The 21554-nt window shown below is 46.4% G+C and overlaps 1 pseudogene; it reads left to right on the top strand.

Moving 5' to 3' along the window:
- The first annotated feature begins 11146 nt into the window (after positions 1 to 11146).
- The window catches only part of LOC134340867 (F-box/LRR-repeat protein 6-like), a 77732-nt pseudogene continuing 67324 nt past the window's right edge, over positions 11147 to 21554 (top strand).

A 21554-nucleotide genomic window follows, 5' to 3' on the forward strand; every position in this document is an offset into this window, starting at 1 on the left:
ATTTTATGTATTACACTGTACTGCTGCTGCAACAATATTTCATGCCATATGTGTGTGATGATAAACCTGATTCTGATAAGGGTCTCTATTGTGGACTAAGGGTAGGAAGGGGGCAGGGAGAGGGGAATCATGGATGGGAAAGGGAAGGGAGAGGGGAGGGAGTGGGAAGCACCAGAGAGACGTTCTGCAATGATCAATAAACTAATTGTTTGGAATCAAATGAGCTTGCCTGGTGCCTCAGGGCTGGGTGTGCCTGCACTCGCCCCAATCCCTACCCCCACCCCAACACTCCTTCTCTCTCACCTGTCCCACAACCCTCCCACGGCGCACCAACCTCGCTATTCCCAGCATCCTTTGCTCCCACTAGAGTTACAAACTTGCTCTCCACTCCCTGTTGACAAATACGTAACTGTGCAAAAGTTTTTATATGCACTGTGTGGTTCACCTTGGTCTGGAGGAACTTTGTCTTGTTCAGCAGTATACATGTGTATGGTTGAATGACAATGAACTTTCCGGGAAGTTGTGAAGGGAGAAACAGTTGAAATATATTGATTTGGCTTCTTCCTTTACAGGAAACTGGAAGCTGAACAAATATGAACAGAAACTGCTAATTATTTGTAATTGTTAATCTCAGTTACTGAGTCCTACAGGCAGGAATGGACATGGTCAGAAGATAAATGTAATCCTCAAATGTCACTGATTTTTTTACAGTATTTTTAGAGGCCTGGATCTGAGAGGTACCAGTGGGAGTGAGATTAGAAGCTTTGGGTTACACTCATGAGCAGAATAGAGGAATCAGAATCAGTAATACAAGAGATTTCAATCAACACACACAAAATTCTGGAGGAACTCAGCTGGTCAGGCAGCATCTGTGGAAATAAACAAACAGTTGACGTTTTGAGCTGGGACCCTTCTTCAGGATGTTAAAGGAAGGGGGACGGCCCCAGAATTAAAAGGTGGGGGGAGTGGAAGGTGATAGGTGAAGCTCGGCGGCTAGCTAAGTTAAAGGGCTGCAGAGGAAGGAATCTGCTGGGACAGGAGAGTGGACCATAGGAGAAAGGGAAGGAGGAGAGGATAGACAAGTGAGAAGAGTGAAGAGGCCAGAGTGGGGAAGTTACCAAGATGGAATATAAGGTGTTGCTCCTCCACCCTGAGGGTGGCCTCATCATAGCACAAGAGCAGGCCATGGACCGACATGTCGGAATTAAAATGTTGAGCCACCAGCAAGTTCTGCTTTTTCCGTAATCTGAATCGGTGTTTCTCTCCATCATCCACCCCTCAGTTTAGAGCAGACCGCAGTGGGAGGGCTGAATAGAAGAGGTCCTGATGAAGGGTCTCAGCCCAAAACGTCGACTGTTTATTCTTCTCCATAGATGCTGCCTGACCTACTGAGTTCTTTGTGCATTTTGTGTGTGTCTTGCTGTGAATAGAAACAGCAGGTTGTTGCTTTCTCTGCAAAGATATTTTGGAACCTTTAGTGTTGGGAAGGAAGGAGCAGGTATTGTCTCTCCTGCAGTTGCAAAGCAAGAGCAATTAATCTGGTTTATTATCAGTGACATAGACATCATCTTTTAATTTTGTAGTACAGTGCAACAACGTAAAATTCTATATATTACAAAAATAAATAAAGAGTGAAAACAAAGGAATAATGTGGTGGTATCCATGGGTTCACGGACCTTTCATAAATCTGATGGAGGAGGAGAGCAAGTTTTCCTAAATTGCGGCGTGTGGCTCTTCAGGCTCTTGTACCTCCTCCCCGATGGTAGCAACAAGAAGTGGGCTTGTTCGGTTTGGTGAAGGTCCTGCATAATGAATGCCACCTTCTTCAGGCACAGACAGCTTCTTGAAGATGTCCACGATTAAAGAGATCCTGTAATGATCAATAAAACAATTGTTTGGAAACAAGTGACCTTGCCTGATGTCTTCAGGCTGGCTGTGGTCTGCACCTGCACCACCCACGGCCCCGGCTCTCCTTCTCTCCCACCTGTCCCCCACCCCTCCCATGGAGCTCCACCCTTGCCATTCCCAGCATCCTCTGCTCTCAGCAAATTTGTCATTTTGCTCTCTGCTCCACATTGGCAAATAGAGTTTCCCTTAATAATTACTCGGATCAATATCATCAAGTACCTTTTAGTATTGCTAAAAATTACTTTACTTATCTTGGTATTAAAATTACTACAAACTTTAAGGACCTGTATAAATATAATGTTCTCCCATTAATTGATTACACCCAAGAAATGCTTTCTAAATGGTCACCTGTGACGTTATCATTAATAGGTCGAATTAATGCTATTAAAATGGTAGTTTTACTGAAATTCTTGTATACATTTCAGGCAGTTCCTACGTTTGTTCCTAAAACATTTTTTGATAGAATAGATTCTATGATCTTATCTTACATTTGGAATAATAAAAATCCTAGATTGAGTAAACCTTTATTTCAGAAATTAAAAAATGATGGTAGTATGGCTTTGCCAAATTTTAGGATGTATTACAGGGCAATTAATATTCGAGACTGGGCATGGTGAGAAAGGTGAGCACTAACTGACAATGTCCATGTGAATTCGTTTATGCTTGTTGGCGGATCGAGAATATCGGTAATTTGACATATTTTACATGTGGATGCTTTAGATTTCCACGAGTGAAGAAATCGATGCTGGGTAGCGTGGCTTATGCAAAGTTCCTCACCATCCAAGTTGTCAGTCTTCCTGTAATGTAACTACCAGGCAATACCTTGTAAAAGTTGTGCCAAAGTGTACCTTTTGTCTAACTTTATTGTATCCTGACTGATTGTGCATGTAACCGCGTAACGTGAATGTTTGGTCGCTGCTCGGAAGATCAGCACGTGTGTACGTCTTAGGTGAGATGTATTCGTTTACATTTTTCATTGCTATGCATAAGATGCAGGGTGTGTGGGATTCTAATGTTGTTTGTATTGTGTTCCTTCAGGATTGCCACTACTGTATTAGTACCATATTAGTTCTGGTATTTTTTTATATACTGCATACGCAATTTTGTCCATACACGAGGGTGTGGATCGAAGGTTAAACTGAGATTGTAACGGCAAGAACTGGCTGTAAATTCGTTTGTTTTGTTTTGTGACCCTCTTCTGGCACTTAATCATCTAAAACAGACAAAGGAATTAAAACCTTTTAATTACAGATTGAAAAGGAGGAGGTGCTTGCTGTCTTGAGGAAAATTAAAGTGGATAAATCCCCGGGACCTGACAGGGTGTTCCCTCAGACCTTGAAGGAGACTAGTGTTGAAATTGCGGGGGCCCTGGCAGAAATATTTAAAATGTCTCTGTCTACGGGTGAGGTGCCAGAGGATTGGAGAGTGGCTCATGTTGTTCTGTTGTTTAAAAAAGGATTGAAAAGTAATCCAGGAAATTATAGGCCGGTAAGTTTAACGTCAGTAGTAGGTAAGTTATTGGAGGGAGTACTAAGAGACAGAATCTACAAGCATTTGGATAGACAAGGACTTATTAGGGAGAGTCAACATGGCTTTGTGCGTGGTAGGTCATGTTTGACCAATCTATTGGAATTTTTCGAGGAGGTTACCAGGAAAGTGGATGAAGGGAAGGAAGTGGATATTGTCTACGTGGATTTCAGTAAGGCCTTTGACAAGGTCCCGCATGGGAGGTTAGTTAGGAAAATTCAGTCGCTAGGTATACATGGAGAGGTGGTAAATTGGATTAGACATTGGCTCAATGGAAGAAGCCAAAGAGTGGTGGTAGAGAATTGCTTCTCCGAGTGGAGGCCTGTGACTAATGGTGTGCCACAGGGATCAGTGCTGGGTCCATTGTTATTTGTCATGTATATCAATGATCTGGATGATAATGTGGTAAATTGGATCAGCAAATTTGCTGATGATACAAAGATTGGAGGTGTAGTAGACAGTGAGGAAGGTTTTCAGAGCCTGCAGAGGGACTTGGACCAGCTGGAAAAACGGGCTGAAAAATGGCAGATGGAGTTCAATACAGACAAGCGTGAGGTATTGCACGTTGGAAGGACAAACCAAGGTAGAACATACAGGGTTAATGGTAAGGCACTGAGGAGTGCAGTAGAACAGAGGGATCTGGGAATACAGATACAAAATTCCCTAAAAGTGGCGTCACAAGTAGATAGGGTCGTAAAGAGAGCTTTTGGTACATTGGCCTTTATTAATCAAAGTATTGAGTATAACAGCTGGAATGTTATGATGAGATTGTATAAGGCATTGGTGAGGCCGAATCTGGAGTATTGTGTTCAGTTTTGGTCACCAAATTACAGGAAGGATATAAAAAAGGTTGAAAGAGTGCAGAGAAGGTTTACAAGGATGTTGCCGGGAATTGAGAAACTCAATTACAGAGAAAGGTTGAATAGGTTAGGACTTTATTCCACAGAGCGTAGAAGAATGAGGGGAGATTTGATATATAAAATTATGATGGGTATAGATAGAGAGAATGCAAGCAGGCTTTTTCCACTGAGGCAAGGGGAGAAAAAAACCAGAGGACATGGGTTAAGGGTGAGGGGGGAAAAGTTTAAAGGGAACATTAGTGGGGGCTTCTTCACACAGAGAGTGGTGGGAGTATGGAATGGGCTGCCAGATGAGGTGGTAAATGCGGGTTCTTTATTAACATTTAAGAATAAATTGGACAGATACATGGATGGGGGATGTATGGAGGGTTATGGTCCGTGTGCAGGCCAGTGGGACTAGGCAGAAAATGGTTCGGCACAGCCAAGAAGGGCCAAAAGGCCTGTTTCTGTGCTGTAGTTTCTATGGTTCTGTGGTTCTAACCTGAAAAAGTATTTGTTGTCCTGAGTGTGTACTTTTCGCCAGGCTACATGTGTTTTGTCACATACCTATCATGCCAGTTAGGAGGTTAATTGGTCATTGCAAATTGTCCAGTGATTAGGCTAGGGTCAAATCACAGGTTACTGGGTGGCCCAGCTTGAAGGGCCAATGGGCCTACTCTGTGCTGTATCTATAAACACAATCAAAATAAAATACAAATTAGACAGTGAATGACTGAACAAGTTCAAGGGACTGATGGTCCACATGTGGAGGGGCTGAGTTCGGTAGAACAAGACCCTCGAACAATGAAAGTGTGTGTCACCCCGGGGGAGGGACACGGAAGTGGCAATGGTTTTATGGTTTTAAAATTTAAGTTAATGCTCCAAAGATCACAAACACTGGAAGTATTGCAGAGAGAGCTCGATCATTGAAGGACTCCCACCACCCAAGACATGCCCTGTTCTCATTGCTGTCATCAGGAAGGAGATACTGAAGCCTGATGTTTGGGTGATGGGTGGGGAGGTGCGGTATCGGAGTGTTGTGAGGCCGATTCTCGGTGATGGGACTATTTACCTTCGGAGGAAAGTATGATGTCATGGATGAAGATGAATGAGGGGTCACAGGGTAACTTTTTGGTTAGTCCTACAGTGAAGCACAAAGAGTCAGAGGTTAAGGTCAAAGTTCAAATGAATTTATTATCAAACTATGTACGATATAACTATGATCTGAGCAATGGGATCAACATGCACGAAACAGCTCAACCTAACACCTTCGCCATCATTTTGGGAGATTTTTAACAAGGCCAGTCTGAAAAAAATCACTAAGCAATTCCCATCAACAGATGACTTGCAATACCAGAGGAAACAACACACTGGACCATCGCTACACCACCATCAAGAATGCCTACCATACTATTGCACACCCTCACTTCGGGAAGTCTGATCACCGAACTGTACTTCTACTCCCTGCGTATAGGCAGAGACTGAAGACTGCAGCACCAGTAGTGAGGACCAAGAAGGTATGGACAAGGGAAGCTTTGAATCGGTGGACTGGACTGTATTCAGGGATTCATCGTTGAACCTGGATGAGTATGCTGCAGTTGTTACTGACTTCATTAAAACCTGTGTGGATGAGTGTGTGCCTACAAAGACTTACTGTACATTCCCAAAACAAAAGCCGTGGATGAACCAGGGGGTACATCATCTGCTGAAGGCTAGATCTGTGGTACTCAAGTCCGGCAACACAGGCTTGTACCAGAAAACCAGGTATGATTTGCGGAGGGCTATTTCAAGGGTGGAGAGACAATTTTGAACAAGGTTGGAGGTGATATCAGATGGACGGCAACTCTGGCAAGGTCTGCAAGACATTACTTCCTACAAGACAAAACCCAATAGTATGAATGGCAGTGATGCTTCACTACCAGATGAACTCAATGCCTTCTATGCATGCTTTGAAAGGGAGAACACAACTACAGCTGTGAAGATCGCTGCTGCACCTGAGGACCCTGTGATCTCCGTCTCAGAGGTTGATGTTAGACTGTCTTTAAAGAGAGTGAACCCTCGCAAGGCGGAAGGTCCCGATAGAGTACCAGGTAAGGCTCTGAAAACCTGTGCCAACCAGCTGGCGGGAGAATTCAAGGACATTTTCAACCTCTCACTGCTACAGGCAGAAGTTCCAACTTGCTTCCAGAAGGCAACAATTATACCAGTGCCTAAGAAGAACAATGTGGACTGCCTTAATGACTATCACCCAGTAGCACTCACATCGACAGTGAAGAAATGCTTTGAGAGGTTGGTTATGACGAGACTGAACTCCTGTCTCAGCAAGGACCTGGACCCGTTGCAATTTGCCTATCTCCACAATTGGTCAACAGCAGACGCAATCTCAATGGCTCTCCACAGGGCCTTAGACCACTGAGAAAACACAAACACCTACTGTATGTCAGGATGCTGTTCATCGACTATAGCTTAGCACTTAATACCATCTTTCCCACAATTCTCAATGAGAAGTTGCAGAACCTGGGCCTCTGTACCTTCCTCTGCAATTGGATCCTCAGCTTCCTAAGTGGAAGACCACAGTCTGTGTGTTTTGGGGATAATATCTCCTCCTCACTGACGGTCAACACTGGCGCACCTCAGGGGTGTGTGCTTAGCCCACGGCTCTACTCTCTGTATACACATGACTGTGTTGGCATTAGTCCTGTTTGTTATAAGTGTAAAGGGGGCTGAGGCTTCCCTTATTCATATGTATCGAACCTGTCTTAGTCTTGAGAAATTCTGGAGAGAAGTTTTTTCAACCCTATCTCATAGGTGAACCACTGGAGTGCCACGTGGGTGGATATGTACAGACTATGATGGAAACGTATGTAAAGGATGGAAAGTTATTGAATGGTTTATTGTACATAATTTTATTTTTGAATAAAGTATATTTTGAAGTAAAAAATCTCATATTCTTAATTGTCATTTCGAACCTAACCCTCTGGTTGCTCTTTTTGGCACCTTGGGTGACGTAAATATGCACTTGAGTACGACTAAATGCCGAACATTATCTTTTGCCTCTGTTTTGGCTCGACGATTGGTTCTTCTTAGGTGGAAAGATACTGCCCCACCCACTCATGCTCAATGGCTTAGTGATATTATGGCCTGGTTAGACGTCGAAAAGATTAATTATTCACTTCTTAATTCGGAAATAAAGTTTCATAAGGTGTGGGGACCTTTTCTTGAATATTTCCATAGTGCTCCTTCAGGTTAAGTTTATCCTTTATTTTAGTACGCTACAATACCTTACTTTCAGCTTTCTTTCTTGAAAGTTATATGGTTTTTTGTTATGAGTTATATTATATCTTTGGTAGTCGGCATTGTAATTTTTTTTCCTATATATATCTACAGTTCTCTGGGGTTGAATGTTCTGATTGATTTTCTTTTCATATATAAAGTGGTTGGCCTGGGTTTTTCTTTTTTCAGTGGGAGGTTGGGGTGGATATTAATTTTACATAATTCTCTTTTGGGTGCTTTTTTTCTTACTGTTAGGAATTATAGATTGGATTTGTTTGCTTTGCACTGTATAATCTCCATTTTGTTGTTGGGTTCCTCTTTGTAGTTTCACTATAGAAATGCATAAAAATATTAATTTAAAAAAGAACATTGTATTTACAATGAGGAATAAAGAAATGGCTGAGAATTACATCAGGACTTTTTCTTGATTTTTCTGGAAAACACAGAACCTTCCAGAAATATTGAAGAGCCTAAACGAGCATGGGTAAAAAATGAGTACCAATAGAAAATATTTATTAAAGATCGTGAAATCGTGATGATTTGCTTCCCAGAATTTTTAAAGAGCTGACCTTAATGGCTGAGGTATTATCTTTCAAAACTCATTTCATTTTGAAAAGGTTCCTGCAGATTTCTTGTAGCAATGATGCCAGCAGTTGGGAAAATGATGGAATCGATAATAAGGGATGGAATACCAAGACACTTGAAATTACGGAACTGGGCTTTCTGGCCCAACACTTTCATTCCAACTTAAAAAGCAATATAGTGATCAATGAAAACCAACATGGGGCACGAAAGTGAACTCGTGAAGTTCTTTGAGGATGTGTGTAGTAGGTGAGGCATAGAGTCATAACAGACTACAGCACCAAAACAAGCCCTTTTGCCCATGTGCCCAACTACGATTCTGCCTCGTCCCATCAACCTGGAGCTGGAGCATAGCCCCAACCACTAGAGAATTTACTGGATACGCAAGAGACAACGGGTGCTGGAATCTGGAGCAACAAACAATCTGCTGGAGAAACTTGGCAGGTCAAGCAGCATCCCAGTGGGGGCAACACACATCAAAGTTGCTGGTGAACACAGCAGGCCAGGCAGCATCTCTAGGAAGAGGTACAGTCGACGTTTCAGGCCGGGACCCTTCATCAGGACTCAGCGGGGGGAGGGGTGGTAAGGAATCGGTGATGTCTCGACCCAATTCCTCACCAGTCCCCTAGCCACAGATACCGTTCAACCAGCTGAACTTCTCCAGCAGGCTGCTGCACACACCACTGTTGTAACACGTGGTTATTTGAGCTACAACCACCAGAAAAAGCCAAAATAAACAAGCTAATTAATTAAGTGCCGCCTTAATTAATGTCCTAATATCGGCCCAGATGATCTTTATTTTGGCTTATTTCTTAAAGAAGTGCTGGGTGTGTTCCGACTACCGCTGCACCCCTGCATTCTCCGTGGCAATGTATCGGTCAGCAGCCCAGAGGTTGGGGACCACTGGAACACAAGAAGCCTTTTACAGATGGCGATTTTTATTCAAGGAAGCAATAGCCATTACCGCAGAGACTGTTTTTAATGACTTTAAAAACAAAAAGGACATCACAACCGCAATACATAATATACCGCTTGGCCCTGCAACAGTGACAAGGAGGGTAGAGTCATTGTCAGAGGACATGGATATTTTTCACTACAGTTCGATGAATCCCTGGATGTAATGCAAACAGCTCAGCTTGTTGTATTTGTCAGAATGGCATTCCAGGATTTTACAGCAATGAGGTCTTCCTCACTCTTTTGCAATTAAAGGAGAGAACGAGAGGTGAGGATATTTATAATGAGTTAAAAAATATGTCTGTGAAAATGACATCCCGATTCATAAACTGGTGGCAATTACTACTGATGGGGCCCCATCAATGCGCAGTGTGCACGTTGGTTTTACTGTATAGCAATAAAAGTCAGTGCCTACTTGGGGTCAACTTTGCCATGTGAAATTCTATTTTCACAGATGAAAATGATTAAATCTAAGTACAGGAGCTGTCTTACTGACTATCTCTGACTGGCTGTCTGTAGTTATGAGTCCAAGTTGCATGCCATCTTGGACAATGTCTCCCATCCACTACATAATGTACTGGTTGGGCACAGGAGTACATTCAGCCAGAAACTCATTCCACAGAGATGCAACACTGAGCGTCATAGGAAGTCATTCCTGCCTGTGGCCATCAAACTTTACAACTCCTCCCTTGGAGGGTCAGACACCCTGAGCTAATAGGCTGGTCCTGGACTTATTTTCTGGCATAATTTGCATATTACTATTTAATTATTTATGGTTTTATTACTATTATTTATGGTGCAACTGTAACGAAAATCAATTTCCCCCGGGATCAATAAAGTATGACTATGACTATGACTAAATTTCAGGAACTAGCAGAAAGTATTCAGACCCAGTCATCACACTGAGTGCAACAGTCAATTTTTATTCATTTATTTTTCATGTTGAAATAAAATTAAATAATGAAACTTAGAATTAAAGGTGTGAAGTATTGTAATGTGGCGACCCACTTTCTACACAAGCGAACCGATTCACAAAATAGCCCGCGCGCGGGGAGAGACTTTTGTAATGCACCTCTGACGTCACTTCCGCCCGGAGAGGGCTGGAAGGAAACTGCTTAAAAACCAGTGCCGCAAAGTTTGAATAAACGAGTCTCGAGTGCGACTTACAGACTGTGTGTTGTTATTTCTAGCTCTGTGTGTAGCACATCGCTACATTAGTGACCCCGATGGTCCAAACGGGATTTGGACCAAAGATGATCGGCTCTTCATCTGTTCACGCAGTTTCACTAAAACTGCCAACTTTCTGGACGCTGCGACCACGCGTGTGGTCTGACCAAGCAGAAGCCCAGTTCCAGATTCGGCAGATATCTTCGGATTCCACACGTTACTGTTACGTGGTGAGCTCCCTTGACCAGGAGACAGCCTCACGGGTTGGGGATTTCATACAGTCACCCCCTGAAGAAGGCAAATATGCAGCATTCAAAGCGCTGCTCATATAGACCTTTGGCCTCTCATGGCGTGAGCGAGGTGCCCACTTGCTGCACCTGGATGGTTTGAGAGACAAGCCGCCCACAGCACTAATGAACGAGATGCTGGCCCTGGCTGAAGGACACAAGCCCTGCCTCATGTTTGAACAGGCATTCCTAGAACAACTGCTCGAGGACATACACCTGCTGCTGGCCGACGCAGATTTCAGTGACCCCCGGAAGGTGGCGGCCCAGGCAGATATGCTGTGGAAAGCCAAGAGGGAGAGCGGGTCGTCCGTCAGACAGATTACCAAGCCACACGCCCAACAGCAGGCCAGACCAGGCCCAGCAATGGAGCGCACACAACCCAGAGGCAGGAGTGAGGAGGCCAATGAATAGTGTTTCTACCACCAGCGGTGGGGCACAGAAGCCCGCCGTTGTTGCCCGCCCTGCAAGTTCCCGGGAAAACGCCAGGGCCAGCCGCTGCTAATGGCTACGGTGGCTGGCCACCAGGACAGTCTCCTGTACATCTGGGACAAACAGTCGGAACACCGCTTCTTGGTTGATACCAGAGCGGAGATCAGCGTCTTACTCCCGATGGGGTATGACACCCACAACAGGGCGACGGGACCCACCCTGAGGGCCGCAAACGGCAGCATGATACAGACCTACGGCACCCGCACAGTGCAGCTACAGTTCGGCGCCAGTAGGTTCACGTGGGACTTCACACTGGCCGCCATGGCCCAACCACTCCTGGGGACAGACTTCTTGAGAGCCCACAGCCTGCTGGTTGACTTGCAAGGGAAAAGACTGGTCCATGCCAAGACTTTCCAGACGTTCTCCCTAGGTGAAGCCAAGTTGCCGGCCCCACGCCTGGACTCCATCACGCTGTCTGATAACGAATTCACCAGAATCCTGGCAGACTTTCCATCGGTACTGACACCGCAGTTCACAGCAGCCATGCCCAGACACGGTGTACAGCACCACATTCCGACCCAGGGACTGCCCCTCCATGCCCGCGCACGAAGGATCCCCCCGGACAAGCTCTGCCTGGCAAAGGAGGAGTTCAAGAGGATGGAGGAATTGGGGATCGTACGGCGGCCTCCCCCTTGCACATGGTGCCCAAAGCAGCCGGGGGCTGGAGACCATGCGGCCACTACTGCAGTCTGAATGAGGCTACAACTCCAGACTGGTACCCCGTGCCGCACATACAGGACTTTGCAGCAAACCTGCATGGGGCAAGCATCTTTTCCAAAGTGGACCTTGTCCGGGGGTACCATCAAATCCCGGTACACCCTGAAGACATCCCCAAAACAGCACTCATCACCCCGTTCGGTCTGTTCGAATTCCTCCGAATGCCGTTCAGCCTGAAGAGTGCCACACAGTCATTCCAGCGACTAATGGATGCGGTGGGATGCGACCTGGACTTTGCGTTCATCTATTTGGACGGCATCCTCATAGCCAGCAGTAGTCGTCAGGAGCATCTGTCCTACCTCCGCCAGCTCTACTCCCGCCTGAGTGATTTCGGCCTCACGATCAACCCGGCCAAATGCCAGTTCGGATTTGACACCATCAACTTCCTGGGCCACAGGATTACCAAAGACGGGGCAACACCTCTGCCCGCCAAGGTAGAGGCCACTTCGCCCAGCCCAACACAGTCAAAGGCCTGCAGGAGTTCGTTGGTATGGTGAACTTCTACCACCGTTTCCTCCCCTCAGCGGCCCTTTGTTCACCCTGATGTCGGGTAAAGGCAAGGACATTACTTGGGACGAAGAGGTCGCGGCCGCTTTCGTTAAAGCCAAGGAAGCCTTGGCAGACGCTGCGATGCTGGTGCACCCCAGAACGGACGTTCCAACCGCCCTCACAGTGGAAGCATCCAACACAGCAGTTGGTGGGGTGCTGGAGCAACTCATTGAGGGGCGCTGGCAACCCCTGGCGTTCTTCAGCAGGCACCTACGGCCACCCGAACTCAAGTACAGTGCCTTCCACCAGGAGCTGTTGGCACTATATGTGGCAATCCGGCATTTCAGGTACTTCTTAGAAGGCAGGCCGTTCACCGTGTTCACGGACCACAAACCGTTGACCGAAGGTGTCCGATCCCTGGTCGGCCCGCCAGCAGCGACATCTGTCCTACATCTCCGAGTACACGACGGGCATCCAGCATGTCTTGGGAAAGGACAACGTCGTGGCGGACGCACTCTCCAGACCAGCTATCCAGGCCCTGTCCCAGGGGGTGGACTACGCAGCACTGGCGGAGGCACAGCAGGCAGACAACGAGATGCCCAGCGACAGGACTGCAGTCTCGGGTTTGCAGCTGCAAGACTTCCTCATAGGCCCAGGTGAGAGGACCCTCCTGTGTGACGTGGCTACCGGCCAGCCTCGCCCCATCGTCCCGGCAGCCGGGCGGCGGCGAGTTTTCAACTCCATACACGGCTTGGCACACCCATCTATCAGGACAACCGTCCGGATGGTCTCCAGCAAGTTCATGTGGCATGGACTGCGTAAACAGGTCAGTGAATGGGCCAAAACGTGCACGTAGTGCCAAACAGCCAAGGTGCAGCGGCACACCAAGGCTCCACCGCAGCAGTTCGAACCCACCCGCCGGAGGTTCGACCATATTCATGTGGATATCGTGGGGCCCCCGCCAGCATCATGAGGAGGATGGTACCCCCTAACTATGACAGACCGGTTCACGAGATGGCCAGAGGCAGTCCCGCTCACCGACACCACCGCCGATTCCTGCTCCCGAGCACTGATCACAACCTGGGTAGCACGCTTCGGGGTACCAGCCCACATTACCTCCGACAGAGGCGCCCAGTTCACAGCCAGCCTGTTGGGAACACAATTACACCACACAACTGCCTACCACCCACAGTCGAACGGACTAGTGGAACGCTTCCACCGTCACTTAAAGTCGGCTCTCATGGCCCGCCTGAAAGGGCCTAACTGGGTGGACGAGCTTCCCTGGGTCCTGCTCGGAATCCGCACAGCACCCAAAGAGGATCTGCACACCTCGTCGGCCGAGTTGGTGTACGGCGCACCCCTGGTCGTCCCAGGAGAGTTCATACCAGCCTCAAGGGGGCAAGAGGAAGAATCCGCAGCAGTCCTGGACAGACTACATGAAAGGCTCGGTAACCTGGCCCCCGTACCAACTTCACAACACAGATAGATCCCGACCTGCGTGCCCAAAGACCTGCAGATCTGTAAGTTTGTATTTGTACGAAGGGGCGCACACCAGGCACCGCTACAGTGGCTGTATGAGGGGCCGTTCAAGGTGATCAGTAACAATGGGTCCACATTCATGCTGGACATTGGGGGGGAAGAAAGAAACTGGAATAAATGAGTAGATGGGTGGAAAAGGTAAAGGGCTGAAGAAGAAGGAATCTGATAGGAGAGGAGAGTGGACCATGGAAGAAAGGGAAGGAGGAGGGGACCCAGAGGGAGGTGAGGAGAATAGAATGGGTGAGAGGGGAACCAGAATGAGGAATGGAAAAATAGTGCAGGGGTGAGTAAAAAGCTTAATAAGAACCTGAGGGGAAACTTCTTTGTTATACAAGAGGTAGTAGATATAATGACACACACGATGCTGCAGGAACTCAGCAGGTCAGGCAATATCTACAGAGAGGAATAAACAGTCAGTGTTTCAGGCCAAGACCCTTCATCAGCATTGGAAAGGAAGGAAAAAGAAGCCAGAATAATAAGGTGGGTGGAGGAGAAGGAGGACAGGCTGGCCGACCAGATGAAGCCAGGTGAGGGGTAAGGTAGGTGGGTGGATGAAGTGAGAAACTGGGAGGTGAATTCCTCCTTCCTCTAACTACAGGGAATTTGGCCTCATCACGTAGGACATCAATAGAGTAGCTCCTTAGCAGCTAGCCAGCTAGTTTAAATAACGTTAGCTATGCTAATGAACAAATGACACCTGTTAAACTCACCTCAACATGTCTTTTACAGTCTTAACCCACCATGGGCAACAGAAAAGTCACTGTTGCAAACAGTGCAGCGATCAACACTGTCATTATTTTCGACCCCTATGATTCGCTCTCTGTCTCCCTCTCTCCCCCCATCTCCCTCTCCACCCCTCTCCCGCCTCTCCCCCTCTCCCCTCCTCTCTTCCCCCTCCCCTCTCTCTCCCCCTCTCTCCCTCCCCCTCCCCTCTCTCTCTCTCTCTCTCTCTCTCTCTCCCCCTCTCTCTCTCTCTCCCCACCCCCCTCCCCCTCTCACTCACTCGCTCTCAAAAAAATCATTTTGGGAATATTGTATATAATTTGCGGGCGTCAAGGAGCCACTATCAATATGCAGGAGCAGGGGCGGCGCTAAGGTCCAGCAAAAATTGCAGTAGCCCCACCATAGCACCACCAAGAAATTAACTGCAGCTGCTTTGCTTTCTCTGTATAGTTTTGAACACAGTTTGTTTCTCCAGCTGATCTAGTGAAACAGCGCCCCCAATTACCATAGCACCCACGCAGCAATAAAGTTATAAACTCTCTCAGATCCACTCTACACTTCTGCTTATTCGTTCGTTATCACTGTCTTGCCGTTGCTGTCCTCAGATCAGTTAAGCTGATCTCAGATCACTCAAGGTGGTGATGTCACTCGCTCTGACTCACGCGAGAGATTGATTGTATACATCCAGGCGCAGATCCGTGGTCTCGCGAGACTAACGGATGCCACACGCACACATTGTGCTTTTACAAGCTGGCGTCGGCCTGGCACGTGCATTATTTTGGCCGGCGTGAAAAATGGATCGATTTTTAGTCAGAAAACGACCTCATCCAGAGGAATCAGCCTGAGCCTGTCTTAATTGAAAGTGACATGCAGGAAGAAGTAAGTGGGGATGAGGACGACAGCAGTTACAAATTCATTCTTCTAAATCCCTCGGACTGTTGGGTGGTCTGTAATATAGCCTATTAACATGGTCATGCTTGTCTGATTTCTCATTTCCACCCCTGACACCTCACTGGACAAGTTCTCCAGCCTGTCCTGACTGAGCACTGCCGTGACATCTCCCCTGGCTAGGACTGCTACCACTCCCCATTTAATCACTCCTGTCGGTCGCATCTGAAACAAGTGAACCCCGGAATATTGAGCCACCATTCCTGCCCTACCAGTAACCAAGTCTCACTAATGGCCACAATGTCATAATTCCATGTGTTGATCCATGCACTGAGCTCATCTGCCTTTCCTACGATACTTCTTGCATTGAAATATGTGCAGTTTAGGATTGTAGTCGCACTCTGCTCAACCTTTTGATTCCTGACTTAGACTTATGCATTATCAACATCTGTCTCCCCAACCTCTCCCCTATCTGTTCTGGCACTCTGGTTCCCATTCCCCTGCAACTCTTCTTCATAATTGTATCACTATGTTGGGAGCACCAGATCCATAATTTCATAATTCAAATTTAAGTTCAATTTCAGTTTATTGTTATTCAACTGTACACATGTATACCGACAAATAAAACCATATTCCTCCAGACCAAACTGTAAAACACCATACATATCATTCACACATGAAGTTCCACAACCACAAATAAATTAACAAACAATAGGGCATGTGTATAGGCAATTTAAAAGTACGTGTGCTTTATTTATATGTGATGTGGTAGAGAGTTCAGTAGTCTCATGGCTTGGAGGAAGAACCTGTTTCCCATCCTAACAGAGACTCGGTGCAGCCACCGCAAGGGCCCGGTGGGGAAGGACCACGATATAGGTTTCTACACCCGCTGGAGTAGGAGGGGTCGGGTGGTGGGGAGTATACCCCTCAACAAGGATGTGGTAAGGTGAATAACTGGAGTGCCACGTGGGTGGCCATAAGTATGGATATGTACTGACTATAGTGGAAACGTATGTAAAGGATGGAAAGTTATTGAATGGTTTATTGTATATAATTTTATTTTTGAATAAAGTTTATTTTGAAATATAAAAAAACAGCCCTTGTCCAATACCTCCTGCCTGATGGTTGGGGTTCAAAGAGACTTTTGGAGGGATTCCATAATTTCATGCAACATTTATGTTTGTAATCTAGCGTGCTGCTGCTGTAAAAAAACCATTTGTCATGGTATTTGTACCTTGGATATGTGTGTTTGTGACAGCCTTTCAGTTAATGCCCCCGGCCCCCAAATGAGAACTGGATGTCGCTATTACAAATTTAGAACAGCCAAGAATCCGCTTACCAAACCTCTAAAGAGCTATTAAGTAAAATTAAATGGTACGTTTAATAATTTACAGCCGAGATGATTCAAAAATGCCTTTAGCAGTGGCTGTTCATGCAAATGAGCAGCACAATAAAACATAAACGTCAGCGTTTTGCTTTGTGTCACGCAAATTCAAAACAACATATATGTTTTAAAGCGTCTCACTGCCAGTTTGAAAAGAAAGTCGCTCGTCCTTTTAAAGGTGTCAACCACACTTGATCGCGAGCGGCCGCCGGCGTCTGGTGATTGACGGGAGAGTTGGACCAATAGATCTGCAGCACCCTGGTTTCCTATTCGTGGAGCTGTGGTGACAGAGCCAATTGTCTTGAGGTGTGGGCGGAACCTAGACCCAGCTATCAGGTTAGTGGGAGAGGTGGCGTAAGGCGGGAAGTTTCAGTGTGGCGACGCCTGAGGGAGTGAGCAGAGTGAGTGCGGGATCAGAGGGACGGCGGTCGGAGGGTGAGCTTTGGACGGCAGTAGAGGATAAGGATGAAGATGAGGATGTCGCCTTAGAGGAGTGGGCGGTGCCTGTAAAGTCAAGTCTTTGTTGCCATGGTTACTGCTGCCGATTTCGTCGACCTGTGACTTTCTCACCCCCGATATCACTTCATTCACCCGTGACCCTCTCACTCTCTGAGTAACCTAATCCACTTCTCCGTGAATCAGGTTTAATGTCACTGCCATGTGTTGTCTTACTGCAGCAGTGCATTGCGATACGTTGCAAAAAGAGAAAGAAAAGTAGTGAGATAGTTTATTCTCCATTCATGGCATTGGGGAAGAGGGCATGTCTGAATGATAGATGCTGCCTTTCTGAGGCATCACCTTTGGAATCACAATGCAGAATCAGCACATGCCGTGAAATTTGTTAATTTTACGTCAGTAGTACAATGTAATAGGTGAAAAATATAACAAACAATTACAGTTAATACTGGCTGAGTTTACCACTTTCTACAGCCTTTTCCAATCTTGCCTCTCCCTCCAACCCTGTGGCTACCCCCTACAATCTATGACCCTCCCATACTGTGATACCCTCCCCTCTATGGACCTCCAGCCCGTCCTTCAATAACCCACTCCTTGCCCCGTGGCATCCTTTCCTCTACTTCACCCTGTCATCAAAGACCATCCGGGCCTTTCTGACACCCATCAGAGATATTTATCGGAAGCGCTGTGTACGCAGGGCCCTTAGCATTGCCATTGGTCTCCTATCTGTCCAACAATCTCTTCGACCTACCATCAGGCAGGAGATACCACAGCATTGGAATTAGGATGGGAAAATCTCCCTCCACCCAACCCGTAGGACTACAGATCTCCCTGTCACCACCCAGGTTTCCTCACATATGAAGTGCCAGCAGCATTATACTGTTTACTTTTTAACTTGTATCATATATGCACCTTATTATTTGTTAATTTATTTGTGATAATGTTATTTGAAGTGTTAGGTGTGTGAGTTATATGTACTATGTTGCACAGACATCACATTGTTTGGTGGTACACATACTGACAGTTGAAAGACAATAAACTTGAACTTGTGACCGTCCGCACCTTCTTTACCCCATGATACTTTATTGTCACCAAACAATTGGTACTCGAACGTACAATCATCACGGCGATATTTGGTTCTGCGTTTCACACTCCCTGGATTACACATATTAAGTATTAAACATAGTTAAAATTAGTAAATATTTAAATTATAAATCATAAATAGAAAAATGGGAAGTAAGGTAGTGCAAAAAAAACTGAGGCAGGCAGGTCCGGAGAGGTCCTTCTGCTCTTGTGGAACGTGCCCCTCTGCTGTCTGGGTTAGATTTCATGCAGGCCCAGTGATTTATCTGCCTTCAAACACCATCAGTATTTTCTCTCTTAGATTGTTTATCTCAGTCAGTATTTCCCAGCTTTCCTTTGGAATTCCTATCCCCGATCCCATTCTGACACGTGGACCCACGGCCTCCTCTTCTGCCACAATGAGACCCCCTCCGGGTGGAGAGGCAACACCTCAGATTCTGTCTAGGTATCCTCCAATCTGATGGCATGAACATCGAGTTCTCCTTCTGCGATTTTTATTTTTTCCTTTACACTTCCCTCTTCTATTCCCCACTCTGGTCTCTTATCTCTTTAAGAGGCCGATCAAGGGCTACATCTGCAGCATGCTACCAGCCACACTGGACCCCCTACAATTTCCCTACCGATGGACAGGTGACGCAATAGCCACAGCTGTACACACCATCCTTACACTCCTGCAGAATAGGGATGCTTATGTGAGAACGCTGTTCTTGGACTACAGTTCAGTATTCAACACCATAATACCTTCCAGGCTTGACAAGAAGCTCAGAGACCTCGGCCTTCACCTGCCTGGTGCAGCTGGATCCTGGACTTCCTGTCAGATTGCTGGCAAGTAGTAAGAGTGGGCTCTCTCACCTCTGCCCCTCTGACCCTCAACACAGGAGCCACCCAGGGCTGTGTCCTAAGCCCCCTCCTTTACTGTCCGTACACGCATGACTGTGTTGGCATCCACAGCTCCAACTGGCTAATTAAATTTGTAGATGATACTACATTGATTGGCCCTATCTCAAATAATAATGAGGCAGCCTCCAGAGGAGAAGCCATCAGCCTGACAGTGGTGTCAAGAAAACAACCTCTCCCTCAATGTTGCAAAAACAAAGAAGGTGGTTGTGGGCTACAGGAGAAATAGAGACAGGCCTATTGACATCAACGGATCTGGAGTTGAGAGGGTGAAGGACATCGAGGAGCAGATAGGGAGACAATTCTGGAATGGTGCAGTAGTAACAGAGTCGTCGTGATGGGAGATTTTATTTTCCCCAGTATTGATTGGTGTCTCCCCAGAGCAAGGGGTTTAGATGGGGTGGAGTTTGTTAAGTGTGTTCAGGAAGGTTTCCTGACACTATATGTAGATAAGCCTACAAGAGGAGAGGCTGTACTTGATCTGGTATTAGGAAATGAACCTGGTCAGGTGTCAGGTCTCTCAGTGGGAGAGCATTTTGGAGATAGTAATCACAATTTTATCTCCTTTGAAGAGACAAGTTAGGAAAACGTTTAACTGGAGTCAGGAAATATGAAGCTATCAGGCAGAAATTTGGAAGCATAAACTGGGGGCAGATGGTCTCAGAAATGCATGGAAGAAATGTGGCAAATGTTGGGATATTTGCATAGGTACATTCCAATGAGACAGGGAAAGGATGGTATAGAAAATAGGTGCAGGAGTAGGCCATTCGGCCCTTTGAGCCTGCACCGCCATTTATTATGATCATGGCTGATCATCCAACTCAGAACCCCGCCCCAGCCTTCCTTCCATACCCCCTGACCCCCGTAGCCACAAGGGCCATATCTAACTCCCTCTTAAACATAGCCAATGAACTGGCCTCAACAGTTTCCTGTGGCAGAGAATTCCACAGATTCACCACTCTCTGTGTGAAGAAGTTTTTCCTAATCTCAGTCCTAAAAGGCTTCCCCTCTATCCTCAAACTGTGACCCCTCGTTCTGGACTTCCCCACCATCGGGAACAATCTTCCTGCATCTAGCCTGTCCAATCCCTTTAGGATCTTATACGTTTCAATCAGATCCCCCCTCAATCTTCTAAATTCCAACGAGTACAAGCCCAGTTCATCCAGTCTTTCTTCATATGAAAGTCCTGCCATCCCAGGAATCAATCTGGTGAACCTTCTTTGTACTCCCTCTATGGCAAAGATGTCTTTCCTCAGATTAGGGGACCAAAACTGCACACAATACTCCAGGTGTGGTCTCACCAAGGCCTTGTACAACTGCAGTCGTACCTCCCTGCTCCTGTACTCGAATCCTCTCGCTATAAATGCCAGCATACCATTCGCCTTTTTCACCGCCTGCTGTACCTGCATGCCCACTTTCAATGACTGGTGTATAATGACACCCAGGTCTCGTTGCACCTCCCCTTTTCCTAATCGGCCACCATTCAGATAATAATCTGTTTTCCTATTTTTGCCACCAAAATGGATAACTTCACATTTATCCACATTAAATTGCATCTGCCATGAGTTTGCCCACTCACCCAACCTATCCAAGTCACCCTGCATCCTCTTAGCATCCTCCTCACTGCTAACACTGCCACCCAGCTTCGTGTCATCCGCAGACTTGGAGATGCTGCATTTAATTCCCTCATCCAAGTCATTAATATATATTGTAAACAACTGGGGTCCCAGCACTGAGCCTTGCGGTACCCCACTAGTCACCGCCTGCCATTCTGAAAAGGTCCCGTTTATTCCCACTCTTTGCTTCCTGTCTGCTAACCAATTCTCCACCCACACCAATACCTTACCCCCAATACACAGGAACTATGGTGTACAAAGGCTGTTGTAAATCTCGTCAAGAAGGAAAGAAAAGCTTACGAAAGGTTCAAAAAACTAGTTAATGTTAGAGATCTAGAAAATTATAAGGCTAGCAGGAATGAGCTTAAGAATGAAATGAGGAGAGCCAGGAGAAGGCCTTGTCAAGCAGGATTACAAGTATGTGAAGAGCAAGAGGGTAAGACGTGAGAAATAGAACCCAATCAAGTGTGACAGTGGAAAAGTGTGTCTGGAACTGGAAGAGGTAGCGGAAGTACTCAATGAAGACTCTGCTTCAGTATTCACTACAGAAAAGGATCTTGGTGATTGTAGGGATGACTTACAGTGGACTGAAAAGCTTGAGCATGTAGATATTAAGAAAGAGGATGCGCTGGAGCTTTTGAAAAGCATCAAGTTGGATAAGTCGCCAGGACCAGATGAGGTTACCCCAATCTACTGTGGAAGGCGAGGGAGGAGATTGTTGAGGCTTTGGCAAAGA

This window comes from Mobula hypostoma, chromosome X2 (genome assembly GCF_963921235.1).
Source record: "Mobula hypostoma chromosome X2, sMobHyp1.1, whole genome shotgun sequence".
Taxonomy (NCBI): domain Eukaryota; kingdom Metazoa; phylum Chordata; class Chondrichthyes; order Myliobatiformes; family Myliobatidae; genus Mobula; species Mobula hypostoma.